At 44.1% G+C, this 14,480-nt stretch overlaps 1 protein-coding gene across 1 annotated transcript in view; it reads right to left on the minus strand.

Annotated features, from left to right (window-relative positions):
- LOC126484349 (NADPH oxidase 5) overlaps positions 1–14,480 on the minus strand; it is a 500,777-nt gene that overhangs the window by 419,154 nt on the left and 67,143 nt on the right. The window lies entirely within an intron of this gene.

Here is a 14,480-nt window from a genome sequence, read left to right on the forward strand (position 1 = left end):
TATGCGGATCGGAGAACCGACTGAATAGCGATATAGTTTAAGGTGTTGGTTACCTAAACCAAAAACCGATCACCCTGGTGGCCTCGTTCACGAAATACCGTCATCGGAGAGCGGACAAGATGAATTTGCAGTCCATTACAATGAATTCAGGTTTCGTATCGGTAAGAAAGCAGTGCGTTTATGATTTCATGTAATACACTAATTTTTATTTTTTCTCTGCGTCGATCGAAGGTAACTGAGAAAACCGCAGCTTTTTCCGTAGACGCTAGTTGGTGACTAGAAAATGGACAGATGAAAGATCAGTATTTTATAATCTTAATCAAATAGGTTACCCCATAAAGTTCCTGAAAAATAAATGCTAATGGCAAGGCGTTCTTCATTTGCTGCAGCAAAAAATAGTTTAACAATGTTTCCATGGCGATTATGAGCCTATAGTCCGTCCTTGATAGCTGAGTGGCCAGCGCGACGGAATGTCATACCTAACGGCCCGGGTTCGATTCAGGGTTGGGTCAGAGGTTTTCTCCGCTTAGGTACTGAGTGTTGTGTTGTCCTTATCAGCATCATTTCATGCCCTTCGACACGCAAGTCGCCGAAGTGGAGTCAACTCGATAGACTTGCACCAGGCGAACGGTCTACCCGACGGCAGGCCCTAGCCGCACGGCATTTCTATTATGAGCCTACAGTTTTTTTTAAAAATCGTATGATAAGAAATGAAGCTGTATTTACCTATGGCGTGTCCCATGTGAAATCAATCGTATTTTATCTCTTGTCAACCGTTTTGTAACCAACATACTGAAGTCAGTTATCAGTTCTTATCAACAGTAATAACACAGAAAAATTAAGGCGAATAACAAAATTGACTTTTGACCAGGATCAAAAAGCCCGCTACATAGAAACCCGATATTATTTTAACTGTTTAGAAAATTCACGTTGTCCTCGTTCTTAGGCCGACATCTCCTAAGACGAAGGTGCGCCAGGACGAAAATCTTTAGGGTGAGATAGGTGGCACCTAATACTACATCTATTTTCAGATTGTTCTCCGACAGTTTTTCTTGTTACAATGAATGAACACACCGCTGGTGTGCAGAACTTAAGGATGAAAGTAACTTTCGCATGCTTTGTCACTGTTCGGTAAAATGTGGACCATACATAGAAACAACTGAAACACTATAGTACAGAAGGTAATGAGACGAACAGAAGCAACACTTTTATTCAAAGACATTAGTTACAGTAAATTCAGCGCAATTCGTAATGGTTCCTGGGGCACTAAATATGGCAGGACATGGTTGTTAATAGGGTATTTGATTACCACGGACGGCAGTGCATGCTCTGCAGTGTTCTCTCGTGTTGGCCACAAGGTTGGTAAGGAGTTGAAGTGGTGGGGTGTTACATCCCTCCATTACCGCGGTTGACAACTGATAGACGGTCATTGGTCTATGTGGACGTATTGCAATACGTCTCCCCAACGCATCCCACGTACTCTATGGGAATCAAGTCATGGGAACGGGGAGGTCAGTCCTTCCGCCGAATAACCTCGTGTTCTAAATGCTCCTTCACCTGCGATGTTGGATGGTCACGGACTGTCATCGATAAAAATGCAGTCTTCCGAATGCACCACTGAATACACAGTGGGGAAGGAGAATCGTGTTACAATAATGTTGACTGGTGACTGTACCGAGTTAAAAGATATGAAAGTCGGTAATCTCATGAAACATTATGCCACGCCATATCACCTGGACCACCAAAACGATCATATTCGACAGTGCTAGGCATACTCTTGTACCGTGAGAGGTGGAAATACGTAATTCATGGAAACACGTAATGCCCCCAGGAGTATTGTCGAACATGGTCCTTTTGGTGGACCAGAGGTTATGGTGTGATGCGCATCGAACAGCGCAGCTGGAGGAGCTCTTCGAACGAGAGGATATTGTGCGAATGGACTGACCTGCACGACCCCCGACTTAAATCCAATGGATGATTAGGGAGATGTATTGCAGCATGTCCACATGCGCCAGCGATCGTCCAGCAGGTGTAAACCGCTATTCTAGAGGGATGGAACGCCCCAACACTTGAACTACTTACCAAACTGGTGGCCACACCGCTACTAAGAGCCATGTCCCGCCACTTCTAATGTCCAGAGGACCATCAGGAATCGCTGTGATTTCAGAGCAATTATTGTCTTTGAATAAAAGTGTCATTTTTGTTCGTCTGTTTGAGTATGTCTTCCATCTAAATTCTGTGCTACACCTCGTGAGGTTTTTCTGTCTGTGGTCCAAGTTTCAACGAGGTATGCTACTTGGCAGAGACGCAAGTTTCTTTCACCCTGAAGTTTTGCACACAGGTGTATTTATTCTCCAAATAACTGCATTTATTTATTATAGCTTTTTTGGATCGATTTCAGACCACAAAGGCGCATAGATTTCAGACCACAAAAGGTGCACTGATTAGTAATTGATACATTACATATCCGCTAGAGTATCAGGTAGCAAAATGGAGGTGGTCCTAAATGTAACGTGAGGTACGCTTTTATGGATGCTTTTCTGGACTCTTGCTCTATGTCACAAAATGAAGCAATATCCAGTTTTTCAGTTACTAAGACACATGGCCTCCTTTTCACACCTCATCAAGTATTACATGATACACGTGCAGGTGTATAATATATGGGGTGATTCAGCTGCCCCTTCCGCTGGGTTTTTTGCAGCCCACAACATCTTCATATGCCACGCACAATATTTTCATATTTTCTCGCTCGCTGCTTGCAAATTATTAATCCTACAGAAAAATGAACAGCACCTTTTTGTATGAAATTTATTGTAGTGTAGTTTTGAACAGGGATACGTTTTCGCTGGAGGCCACAGTTCTCTATTTATTCAAGAAAACGAGTTTGAAAATCACTATTGTACGTTATTCTTGAAAAACTGAAAAACGCAGCACAAAATTTAACTACATTAAACTTCCTACAATAGGTCCTGTTCACTTTTTCTGTAAGACTAATAATTTGTGCGTAGTGAGCGAGAGAATATGAAAATGTTGGCATGGTATCTGAAAGTGTTGCGGGTTGCATAAAACCCAGTGGTAGGGGCAGTTGAAGCACAGTGCACAGATTACCAAGACATGTTCCTGAAGATGATGCATTTTTTGCTTTGAAACTGATCTCAAATATTCACAATTAAGAATAGAACTGGTTGGAGATATATATAATAATAAAAGGCAATAAATGGTTTTCATACTTCGTAACTGATAATTAGTGCTGATGTTCCGGTCTCATCTAGTACTTTGTAAGCAACAAGATCTTTTAATTAAGCTGTGCATATGTACCTCCTCTGGAGAGAGTATCGCAGACGAGTGAAGCATGTCATTACAGACAATTTTTATTTTGGCTGAGTACAGCAGTACTAACAAACCATTGGTCTAATTGCCAGGTACAGTCTTTGCTTGTTCGCACTGTGCCTAAAAAAATGACTGATAGTGTACTTGTGCGATGCTATGTTTGTGTTATTGTGAATCACAGTAGAGGTCAACTGCAAATACTGGGTGATTTAAAGGAACGGGAAATTTTAGAATGGAAATTAATTGATGAGTACAATTACCTATCACATATTTACTTATGTCAATGTATAGTACAAAATATGCCATTATTGAATGTCACAGGCGTTTCTTGAATATTACACCCGACAAACGAACTCCCCCTCGGCGCTCACATTTCGGCAGCCTGATAGAAACGTAAATCGTGTGATTCCAGTGAGAAACGGAATTAGGCTGTTTATTATTCGCAGCATAATGGGCTATTGAGGAAGCGGCGCGCGCAGAATGAGGAGCGGACGCGCCAGCCGTGCGTGGAGGCAGCGGCCCGCGACGCCTGTTAGGCGGCCGTTTGTAGTCCCGCCTGCACAAAAACACGCGGCCGCTTCGCGAGGCGAATCGAACCAGAGCAGAGCAGGGCAGAGCAAAGCAGGCCGCCGGGCAGCGCCTCACGGCTCCGGCAGAAGCTGCAGACACGATACTCCAGTGGCAGCTCCAGAATCGAATGTTACGTGCTGTTCTCCAGCGCCAGCAAACAGGAAACGACCATAAATGTGGTATGAAATGGCGGAGGTGTGACGGGGAGTTTTGTTGATGATCTACAGCTTACGCTAGATTTTGCATTCTAATGCACCCGTTTTTTTCCACGACATCATTTCAGCCCAAGTTTGTCAGTAAATGTATTACAGTATCATAATTAAGGATGACATGTAAGTCCGTTTTCACATTGCTCTTAATCCGCTGGAACGAGGGTAAATGACATCATATTGAGAATTTCAGTTAAGAAGATAGTACAAAGTTAAAATAATTCTGTTGAGTTTTCCACATTGTAACGTTTTTAGGCATCTTCCACTTCACGGTAAATGATGACAGCCAAGACAGTTGCAGGATAAATATTTATTAAAATTCTTGACGACGGTTTTGGTATATATAAATATAGCTTCATCAGAAGTAAAATACCTAAAATTACATCCTGCAATGGAGATTAATAAAACGATTGTGCCAAAGGCGTAGTCAGTAGTTAAAACATCATCTTCATTTATAATGTTGTATATATGGAAATGATGTTTCAACTACTGACAACATTATAAATGGAGATGTTGTTTTAACTACTGACGACGGCTTTGGCACAATTGTTTTATTAATATCCATTGCAGGATGTAATTTTAGGCATTTTACTTCTGATGAAGGTATATTTATATATATCGAAACCGTGGTCAAGAATTTTAATAAATCTTTATCCTGCAACTGTATTGGCTGTCATCATTTGCCGTGAAGAATTTCAACAGTTGCTGTTTCAGCCATGTTTAAAATCTTGAAACATCTTCCACTTCTTTAAACTGCATCCCTTTCGTCCACTTACCAGCAGACGCCAGACAGTGTTATCTTAACGGTTAAAACAGTTCTTGTAGGTTCTCGTAAAACGCAGTATTCCAGAGAAAATGCAGCCGCTGAAGTTTAGGAGGAAAAAATAGATGTGGAACATTCTGTAAATTGGAACATTCTGTAAATCAAGATCCGACGAAAAAAATTAATGGAAAATAAAAAAGTTTTGTTAACAATTGGTTCAAATGGCACTAAGCACTGTGGGACTTAACACCTGAGGTTCAAATGGTTCAAATGGCTCTGAGAACTATGCGACTTAACTTCTGAGGTCATCAGTCCCCTAGAACTTAGAACTAATTAAACCTAACTAACCTAAGGACAACACACACATCCATGCCCGAGGCAGGATTCGAACCTGCGACCGTAGCGGTCACGCGGTTCCAGACTGAAGCGCCTTTAACCGCACGGCCACACCGGCCGGCAACACCTGAGGTCATGAGTCCCCTAGAATTAGAACTACTTAAACCTAACTAATCTAAGGACATCACACATATCCATGCCCGAGGCAGGATTCGATCTTGCGACCGCAGCGGTCGCGCGGTTCTAGACTGAAGCGCCTAGAACCGCTCGGCAACCAGCGGCCGGTTTTTGTTAACACAAGTCTGGCATCGTTGAGTATGTGGTTATAAAAAAAGAGACAAAAATTGTGTACTTTAACACATGCGTTATCCGGAATAGAAACATGCCTTATTCCAATAAGCATCGAATATATAAGTAGTGGATGAAAATTGAGAAACATCAAAACAGCAACACATTACCTTGCCTAATACGGTATAGAAAAACCATTGACGTTCAAATCAGCTTCCAGTCGCTTCGGAATGGGTAATTACAGGTCCTGTATGGTTTCCAATGCCTGCTTATATCATTCTTCCTGCAAAATAGTGGGAAGTTCAGGTAACGGTGATGGAGGCTGTTAGCGATCATTCAGCCTTGTGTCCAAAGTAGACCATAAAGGCTGAATAATGTTGAGATCTGGTGCCTGGGGTGGCCAGGGGAGATGCGACACTTGATCGTCGTGCTCCCAAAACGAATCCTGGTGGATGCGAGCTTCGTGAACTGGGTCCCCGTCGCCTTGGGACGCAGCACCACCATTGGGGAACAAACATTGTACCATGGAATGGACCTGATCAGCCAGAATGGTCAGATAATCCTTGACAGTAAAGCGACCTTGCAGGTTGACCGCGGCTGCCCAAATCACCACCGAACCCCGTTGTGTTTCGCTCTTGGGACGTGAACTCGGCCAGAAGTTGGAAACAGTATGAAACAAGACTCATCCGATGGAATTACTTTCTGCCATTGCTCCATAGTCCAGATTTTATGGCTTTGTTCAAAAGTTCAAAATGTTCAAATGTGTGTGAAATCTTATGGGACTTAAATCCTAAAGTCATCAGTCCCTAAGCTTATACACTACTTAACCTAAATTATCCTAAGGACAAACACACAGACCCATGCCCGAGGGAGGACTTGAACCTGCGCCGGGACCAGCCGCACAGTCCATGACTGCAGCGCCTTAGACCGCAAGGTATGGCTTTGTCACCAAGCTTTCCTGTTACAGCCATTTGCATCACTGATGTGTGGTTTTGGAATTCCAGCTCGCCATTCAATTCCCAGCTTATCCCTTCGTGTTGTTTTGATGCTGACAGGGTTGGCGTATGCAACAAACTGTTCTGCAGTGTCTTTTGCACCTTCAGTCTTCTTATTTTGTGTCACAATCCTCTTAAATGACCGTCTGTCACGGTAACTCAAAACGCACTTTAGTCTGCATTGTGACTTGGCTGATGATGTTTGACTGCTTTCTCTGTACACTTAGTAAATCGTCGACACGGTGCCTCTTTTAACACTAAAGAATTCGACTACGGAAGTATCCACCATACGACAACCAACAATTTGACACCTTCAAATTCATTTAACTCTGACATAATGTTCTCACAACTACACAGAACGCTGTTGTGAGCACGACTTATGCTTGCAACGCATTGAGGAAACTGTACAGAAGCATTTCGTGATCAAATAGAAGAACACCACCTGGAACCTTGGCGATCATCTCATTTATAATCAGGCACACATTTCTCGTAGAGCTTCCATGTTTTTGAAACTTCCTGGCAGATTAAAACTGTGTGCCCGACCGAGACTCGAACTCGGGACCTTTGCCTTTCGCGGGCAAGTGCTCTACCATCTGAGCTACCGAAGCACGACACGCCCGGTACTCACAGCTTTATTTCTACCAGTATCTCGTCTCCGACCTTCCAAACTTTACAGAAGCTCTCCTGCGAACCTTGCAGAACTAGCACTCCTGAAAGAAAGGATGCTGCGGAGACATGGCTTAGCCACAGCCTGGGGGATGTTTCCAGAATGAGATTTTCACTCTGCAGCGGAGTGTGCGCTGATCGTTTACGTACATGGAGGACAAGAGCAGTCCTATCACACTTCCTGGGCCAGCCATCACGATATCCTTGCCTCTGATAACCACTCACCGTCCCGGACAACGTACTGAGTTCTATTATTTAAGATTTCTTCAAGCCACTAACAATATGAAAACCTATTCCTACCCTCGGACCTCCGTTAACAGTCTGCAGTGCGGCACTGTATCAAACGCATTACAGTAATCTAGGAATACGGAATCTGCGCACACTCCGCTGCAGAGTGAAAATCTCATTCCATGTTTTTGTCCAACCCTTGTACATTTGTCGCCTCTCCTTTAAGATACTAAGATTTTTAAAGAAATCGTTAAATGATTACGAAATAAGTAACGTCGAATAAAATAAAATTAAAGACAGATGCAGAGCTGGATCGTACCCCTCTGAATTTTATACAGAAACTGTGTACTGTTTTCTCCACTGGCCCTGAAACTGATTCTTTGCTTTGAAACTTTGTGGCAGATTAGAACTGTACGCCGCAAGGGTAGTCAAACTAAGACCTTTCGGTACGTGGACAAATGATCTAACGACTAAGCTACTCACACACGACACACGACCCACAACCCGTTCTCACAGTTGTGGATACGCCAATACCACTTTTCCTATGTACCAAGCTACAGAAGATTTCTTCTATACCCTTTGGGCGTGGTACTTCTGGAAGCAAGGTAGCGTCGATAGCACAATCAGTAGAGCAATCGCTCACGAAAGCAAGGATCCCAGATTCGAGTCCCGGTGTGACACACCGTTTTAACCTCAAAGAAAGTTGCAAATCAGTAAAATCTCCGCAGCAGAGTGAAAGTCATTTTGGAATATTTTATGTTGCTCGCTTTCATCTGGTACGTGCCATGGAAGTGAAACATCAGTGATCGCATCACACACATCACACATATCCATGCCCGAGGCAGGATTCGAACCTGCGACCGCAGCGCTCGCGCGGTTTCAAACTGAAGCGCCTAGAATCGCTCGGCCACGCCGGCCGGCTGTGTGATGTCCTTAGGTTAGTTAGGTTTAAGTAGTTCTAAGTTCTAGGGGACTGATGACCTCAGTAGTTAAGTCCCATAGTGCTCAGAGCCATTTAAACCATTTGATGTACAATTTTGTGGGCAGGATGAGTGGGATAACCACGAGAGAGATGCTGCTGTTATACGAAATAGCACCCCAGACTATAGCTCGAGGTATAAATCCAGTGCGTCTAGCACGCTGATAGGTTGCTTGCAGGTCCTCAACTGGCCTCCTCCTAACCAACACACAAACATCCCTGGCACCGAGGCAGAACCAGCTTTCACCAGAAAATACAACAGACCTCCATCCTGCCCATAAATGAGCTGTTGCGTGACACCACTGAAGTCGCAAATGGCGGTGATGTGGGATCAGTGGAACGCACGCGACGCTACGCTCAGGTATTTAATCGACGTGGCTGTGTCGAGGAGTATACCATTAATACTTCATTCGAACATTACGTGATTGTTTTTCTCGCTCATCCGCATTAACTTACTATTTCCTAGATTTAGAGCTAGAGTAGAAATTCTGTTTGCCATCCTGTACCCTCCTACAGTCACTCAATGACGACTCTTTCGCGCACACTACAGCGTTATATGTAAAGAGTCACAGATTGCTGCTCACCCTATCCGTCAGATCGTTTACATACATGGAGGACAAGAGCAGTCCTATCACATTTCCTGGACCAGCCACCACCCACTGTCCCGGACAACGTACTGAGTTCTATTATTTAAGATTTCTTCAAGCCACTAACAATTTGAGAACCTATTCCTACCCTCGGACCTCCATTAACAGTCTGCAGTGCGGCACTGTATCAAACGCATTCCAGTAATCTAGGAATACGGAATCTGCCTGATGCCTTTCGTCCATGGCGCTGGACATCGTACGAGAAAAGGGCAAGCTGTGTTGAATAATCCGAAGGGTCTGTTTATCAATGCGACAGCGCCTTTGAAGTGTCAGTAAGACGGTAGAAAAAAAGTGAACCGCGGAAAGGTGTCTTCTTACGTTTCGGAGAGTGAGGTTTTCAGATGAGTCAAGAAACAGCTCCCGCCCCACAGACGTATTAAAAATAGTGACAGAGAGAGTTAAAATAATTATATTCTGGATTTGACAGAGAAGTACCGACTATAGATTTTTCGTTTATCATTTACGAGTGAGAATGGAAGATGCGATTATTGAAGGACACAACATACATTCCGCTACACAGTTAGTGGAGAGCTGTTATAAATGATGACCTGGAAGGCGGTTCTCAGCAACGCAGTGAGAACAGATGAACCTGATTGGTACTGAAATGGTACCACAAGTGATACACACTAATAATGCCACTAACCACTGACCTCCTCAGCGCAATCAAGTGTAAAGACATGAAAATTCTTGGGAAATGAAAACTGGGAGCTTGACCGTGACTTCAGCCAATCCGTAATTTTGCCTTTAGAAGTTTTCCAGGCTCGACATGATCCGCCATCACAGCTTCAGATCTATCTGAACTTCTCTGATACTTCCCAAACTTCACAGAAGGGTCATTCGAGAAGATGGTTTAGCCACTATCTACGAGTTGTTTCGAGAAAGCGTTGTATTGAAAATTAGTGGCAAATTAAGGTTGCGCTCTGGACCAGGACTCTCACATGGAACCCTGCCTTTTGAGTTTCTGAGACAGAGCTTTATCTGCAAGAAAATGTCAAAGTTACGCACGATCTGCCGCAGACAGAGAAATTCATTATGGAAAAATGTAGTGAATTTTGAGGTTTTCTCTGGTGTTGTAGGTAAGCGGATGTTTGTGGGTATCCAGCAGAGCTATTCATTGTACTTCGACGACTGGCCCAAGTGTCTTCCATCAGGTGCTGCCAGAGATCATCTTACGTGTTTGCTCGCAGTAACTGTCGAGGACGAAAAGGTCAGTCGAAATATTTTCCTCAAAAGAGGAACTGCCAGCCGGGCTGCAGTCTGTAAAAAACACCGTCTCAATGAAATGATTCCACAAACTGGGAAGTCGATGGCAACAAGCCATGCGGAAAACGAGAACATTAATGACGACTTACTCAAGAACCTGTAATCTGGCATGCGTCTGAAAATTTCATTCCCACGATCCTAAGCACTCCGTAGTGATTAATCAACCCAGAACATGGTCTTAATACGCGCCTGCAGTGATGCATTATCCTTCCCTCTCGGTCACGTTCGTTTAAAGTGTGGCACTTGTGGTTTCTGTATGTTTCAGACATGGGCTCCTTGCGAACACTCGCAATTAACTGACGGTCAGTCTTCGCGTGAATTGAGAATAAACTAATAACATCGCGTCAAACTTACTGCCGTTGTAAACGGGCTAACGGGCAATAGCTCAAGTGCGAAAGGGCCATACGTCTTGCAGATTGTGTCTTGTCGGCGTGCGAGGCGCCAACAAGTACGCTGAGAAGGATTGCGAGCGCGAGATGGAGGCCGGGCAGAGTAATGGCGTCCTGCCCGCGCAAAGCGGCCGTTATCTGCTGCGTGCTTTCAGCGCCTTCCCGGCCTCGCCGCTGCCTGCGGGAACGTCTTCGACTGGAGACGCAAGAGCACGAGCGTGCGAAAGATCCAACACCTACTCTGAGTCTTTATACCTTACTTCAAATTTACTTTTCATCTGCCAGCGATAAATAAGCGAGGGAGGAATCCCTGGTTTTGTCAGAATCCCTTACATTCACTTTCAATTGGGAGACGTACCGTCTCTTGATTTCAATGCAATGTCGATTATGGGATATAAAAACGAGGAGAAAACTGCCAGACTTGACAGTGCCGTTGATTAGCTTTTAAAAGTAATGGTTATGTGTGTGTGTGTGTGTGTGTGAAATCTCGTGGGACTTAACTGCTAAGGTCATCAGTCCCTAAGCTTACACACTACTTAACCTAAATTATCCTAAGGACAAACACACACACCCATGCCCGAGGGAGGACTCGAACCTCCGCCGGCATCAGCCGTACAATCAATGACTGCAGCGCCTCAGACCGCTCGGCTAATCCCGCGCGGCAGTAATGGTTATATTTTGCTTTATTAAAATTGATTACCGTTTTCGGATATCCACCCATCAACATACCTACTGCAGTGACACGTGTACAGATGACGTGCCTGTGTGTCACTGAGGTATTTTTCCGAACTGATGTACGCAGAACTATTATTGGAAGCCTTCAAGAATGGAAACAACTTACAGGAAATGCGGCACTCATTTTCCACAATGCTTTCTCATGATTAATTCTTCATGTAACATGCATGATATCTCTCCTCTTTTTTGATTTCGATAGAGCTCTTGGGTATTAGTATTTGTGCAAAATGGTGCATTAAAATTTGAAATCTCACTATATAAGTTTCTTGATGTATTTCAGCACGGAACTGTAACTGCTGGCATTTGTAGTCTGTTAACTATTATTCTCAGCACATTGTCTATAATTTTATAGCTCTCACACTTATTTTAAATAACTATTTGATAGAGTGGACTGTAATTGCTCAGGTCTGTGGAACAGTAGTTCTTACAGATATCTTCTGCAGTCTGAATTTATGACATTTACGGAAATTTTTCGTAACTGGGATTTTAATTTCTCTCCTGCGGTGACAGAATTTCAGATCGATGCCTCCTTGCAGGCAATCCCCTTCCGCACGTGAGGATATCAAACAGGTTCTCCACATAATCCACAGCTGCGAATGTGTTATCTGCATAATCCAAGTCCGCCCATGCCGGTATTAGGTTACAAATGATCGTAATGTATTCTCGGAGTGTCTGGTCAGTACTAGGAACCAGAGGCTTAAGGAGACCTTATACATGCGATTCAGTATTATAACAGTCTTTAGACAGCTGCCATTTAATCAAAGTGCGTTAATCACCACGCCGACATCAAAGGGAAAAATGTGTAATGAAGCTACTAAATAAGAGGACGGCAGGAGTTATGTTTAATTAGCATTCCTTCCGTGCGGACCGCCGGGACAAAGAAATATCGCCGGCCAGTCGTTCCTCAGGGGCCGTCATAGCTTGAGTAATATAAAACCATGACAGTTACTCGAGACACTCATACTCTGAGAGTTATTCTCGACGGCGTTTGAGTTGCTGCATTAAGATCAACGCGGCGTCAGTCGGTAACATCTGAGACGCTCTTCGTCCTACGCAAAGCAAATAAATTACTCGCTAACTACGGGGTATATAAACTGATTGAAGTATCCTGTAATTTCATAAAATGATCTCCATTATACAGACAATGACTATTTTTTACTCTGTCAGTGAGTTCTTTTTAAGATACTGCTGCTTCTTTGCACGATGTGGGTTCTGAGCCACGAACGTTGCTAGAGCACTTGAAGCTATCAGAATTGTCTAACGTTGGGGTAAATGCGGCGCTCCCAGTCAGTTGCTTCCAGACCTCAAAATGACACTTGGTAGCATTGTAATGTGTGAGCTGAACTGATGGGCAGTGTTAAACCTTGTAATTGCGAGCAAGAAATTTAAAACTAACACGGGCCATTAGGTGGGCCTACATAACTATGCAAATTCGTTACTGATACACCTTGATAACCCAAGAGTATTTCCTCTAGCGTTGTCGTTTCGCTGTAGTTTAAAAGCGGAACGGAGTGTAAATGGACTTGCTCCTGTAGCGAAGGCTTGGACGAGATCGTTAACGTATCTTAATGGTCAATCGTGTTGATGGGAACGAATTTTATCCGAGTTGTTGACTCGGAGAAGATGAGGGAAACAAGTTCTGTACCTCTCCTAACGACGTAATGTGGAGAAACACTTGCATCCGTGATAATCCTCTCCTTCATGACTGCTGGGCCAGTTAAATATTTCAGCAGTATATTGCATATGCTGCTGTCTTGACTTTTATCACAGGTAGAAAACAGAGCCAAAATGACCTAAACACCCTCAGGTTGTTAGCTTTCCCAACACTGAAACATGTGAAACAGAATGGCGTACTAAAAGTTGTTTTCTTTCTTTGAAAACGTGTATTACGTCAGTTATTTAAGAGTCAACTACTGCAATAAAGACTCCCTGGCAAAAAACGTGATGCATCCAGAAATTATCGCCAGATTTCAATGTAATTTCCTACACATGCGTCCCACCGGCGTTTATGTAAATGATTAGATTTGTAATTTTCTGTCACAGGTAGAGCGGCCACGAGAGTGCATTAATGTTGTTCGTGTTTGTCGTTGTTACCAGGCGTGGTAGGATACATAAGAGGCGTAAAAAGCGCCATTGTGAATGATAAGCAGATGCCACGTACTCACGTGAGCAGCCTATCCAGCGCCTGCTAGTGTTTGAAAGAGGACTCAGCATGAGTCTCCGGCGAGCGAAATCGCGCAAATATCCAGATTTGTGGGGTATTTGCATGTGACAGTGGCTTGATGTTGGACTGCATAGGAACGTGAGGGCAGGCATAGCCGTCGTCAAGTAACCGGTCTACCACGTCTGACCACCCTATGGGAGGATCGCCATGTTCGGCATCAAACACATCGTAATCACTTCACATCTGCGCCTGCTATCCAAGAACAAGTAACGAACTTCTTGCTACAATCTACACTCCTGCTCATAAATTAAGAATAATGCTGATACATGGTGAAACAACCCTCTGGTGGGCGATTTGTGGGTTTAAATCATCTCGGGGTATGACCATGCGGTGCATTTGACTTGCGGTTGTCGCACGGTGGCGCTGGCAGCAGCCCACATACGCAGAGGTGTGTTGGTGCATGTCAGAGTACGGTGCAGCGAGCAAGTGTGCAGACGTTTTTAGACGTGCTAATGGTGACTGTGTGTTGAAAATGGCTCAAAGAACACATGTTGATGACGTTATGAGGGGTAGAATACTTGGGCTACTGTAGGCTGGTCAAACACAGCAGGTCGTAGCACGGACCCTCCGCGTGCCACAAAATGTGTTCTCAATATAATGGCAACGATTCCAGTAGACAGGAAACGTGTCCAGGCGCTACAGTACGGGACGTCCATAGCGTACAACACCACAAGAAGACCGATATCTCACCGTCAGTGCCCACAGACGGCAACGGAATGCTGCAGGTAGCCTTGCTCGGGACCTTACCCAGCCACTGGAACAGTTGTCTCCAGACACACAGTCTACAGACGACTGAACAGAGACCTGAAAGGTGCATTCCACTGACCCCTGGTCACAGGAGAGCCCGAGAAACCTGGT

This window comes from Schistocerca serialis, chromosome 6, assembly GCF_023864345.2.
Source record: "Schistocerca serialis cubense isolate TAMUIC-IGC-003099 chromosome 6, iqSchSeri2.2, whole genome shotgun sequence".
Lineage (NCBI taxonomy): Eukaryota > Metazoa > Arthropoda > Insecta > Orthoptera > Acrididae > Schistocerca > Schistocerca serialis.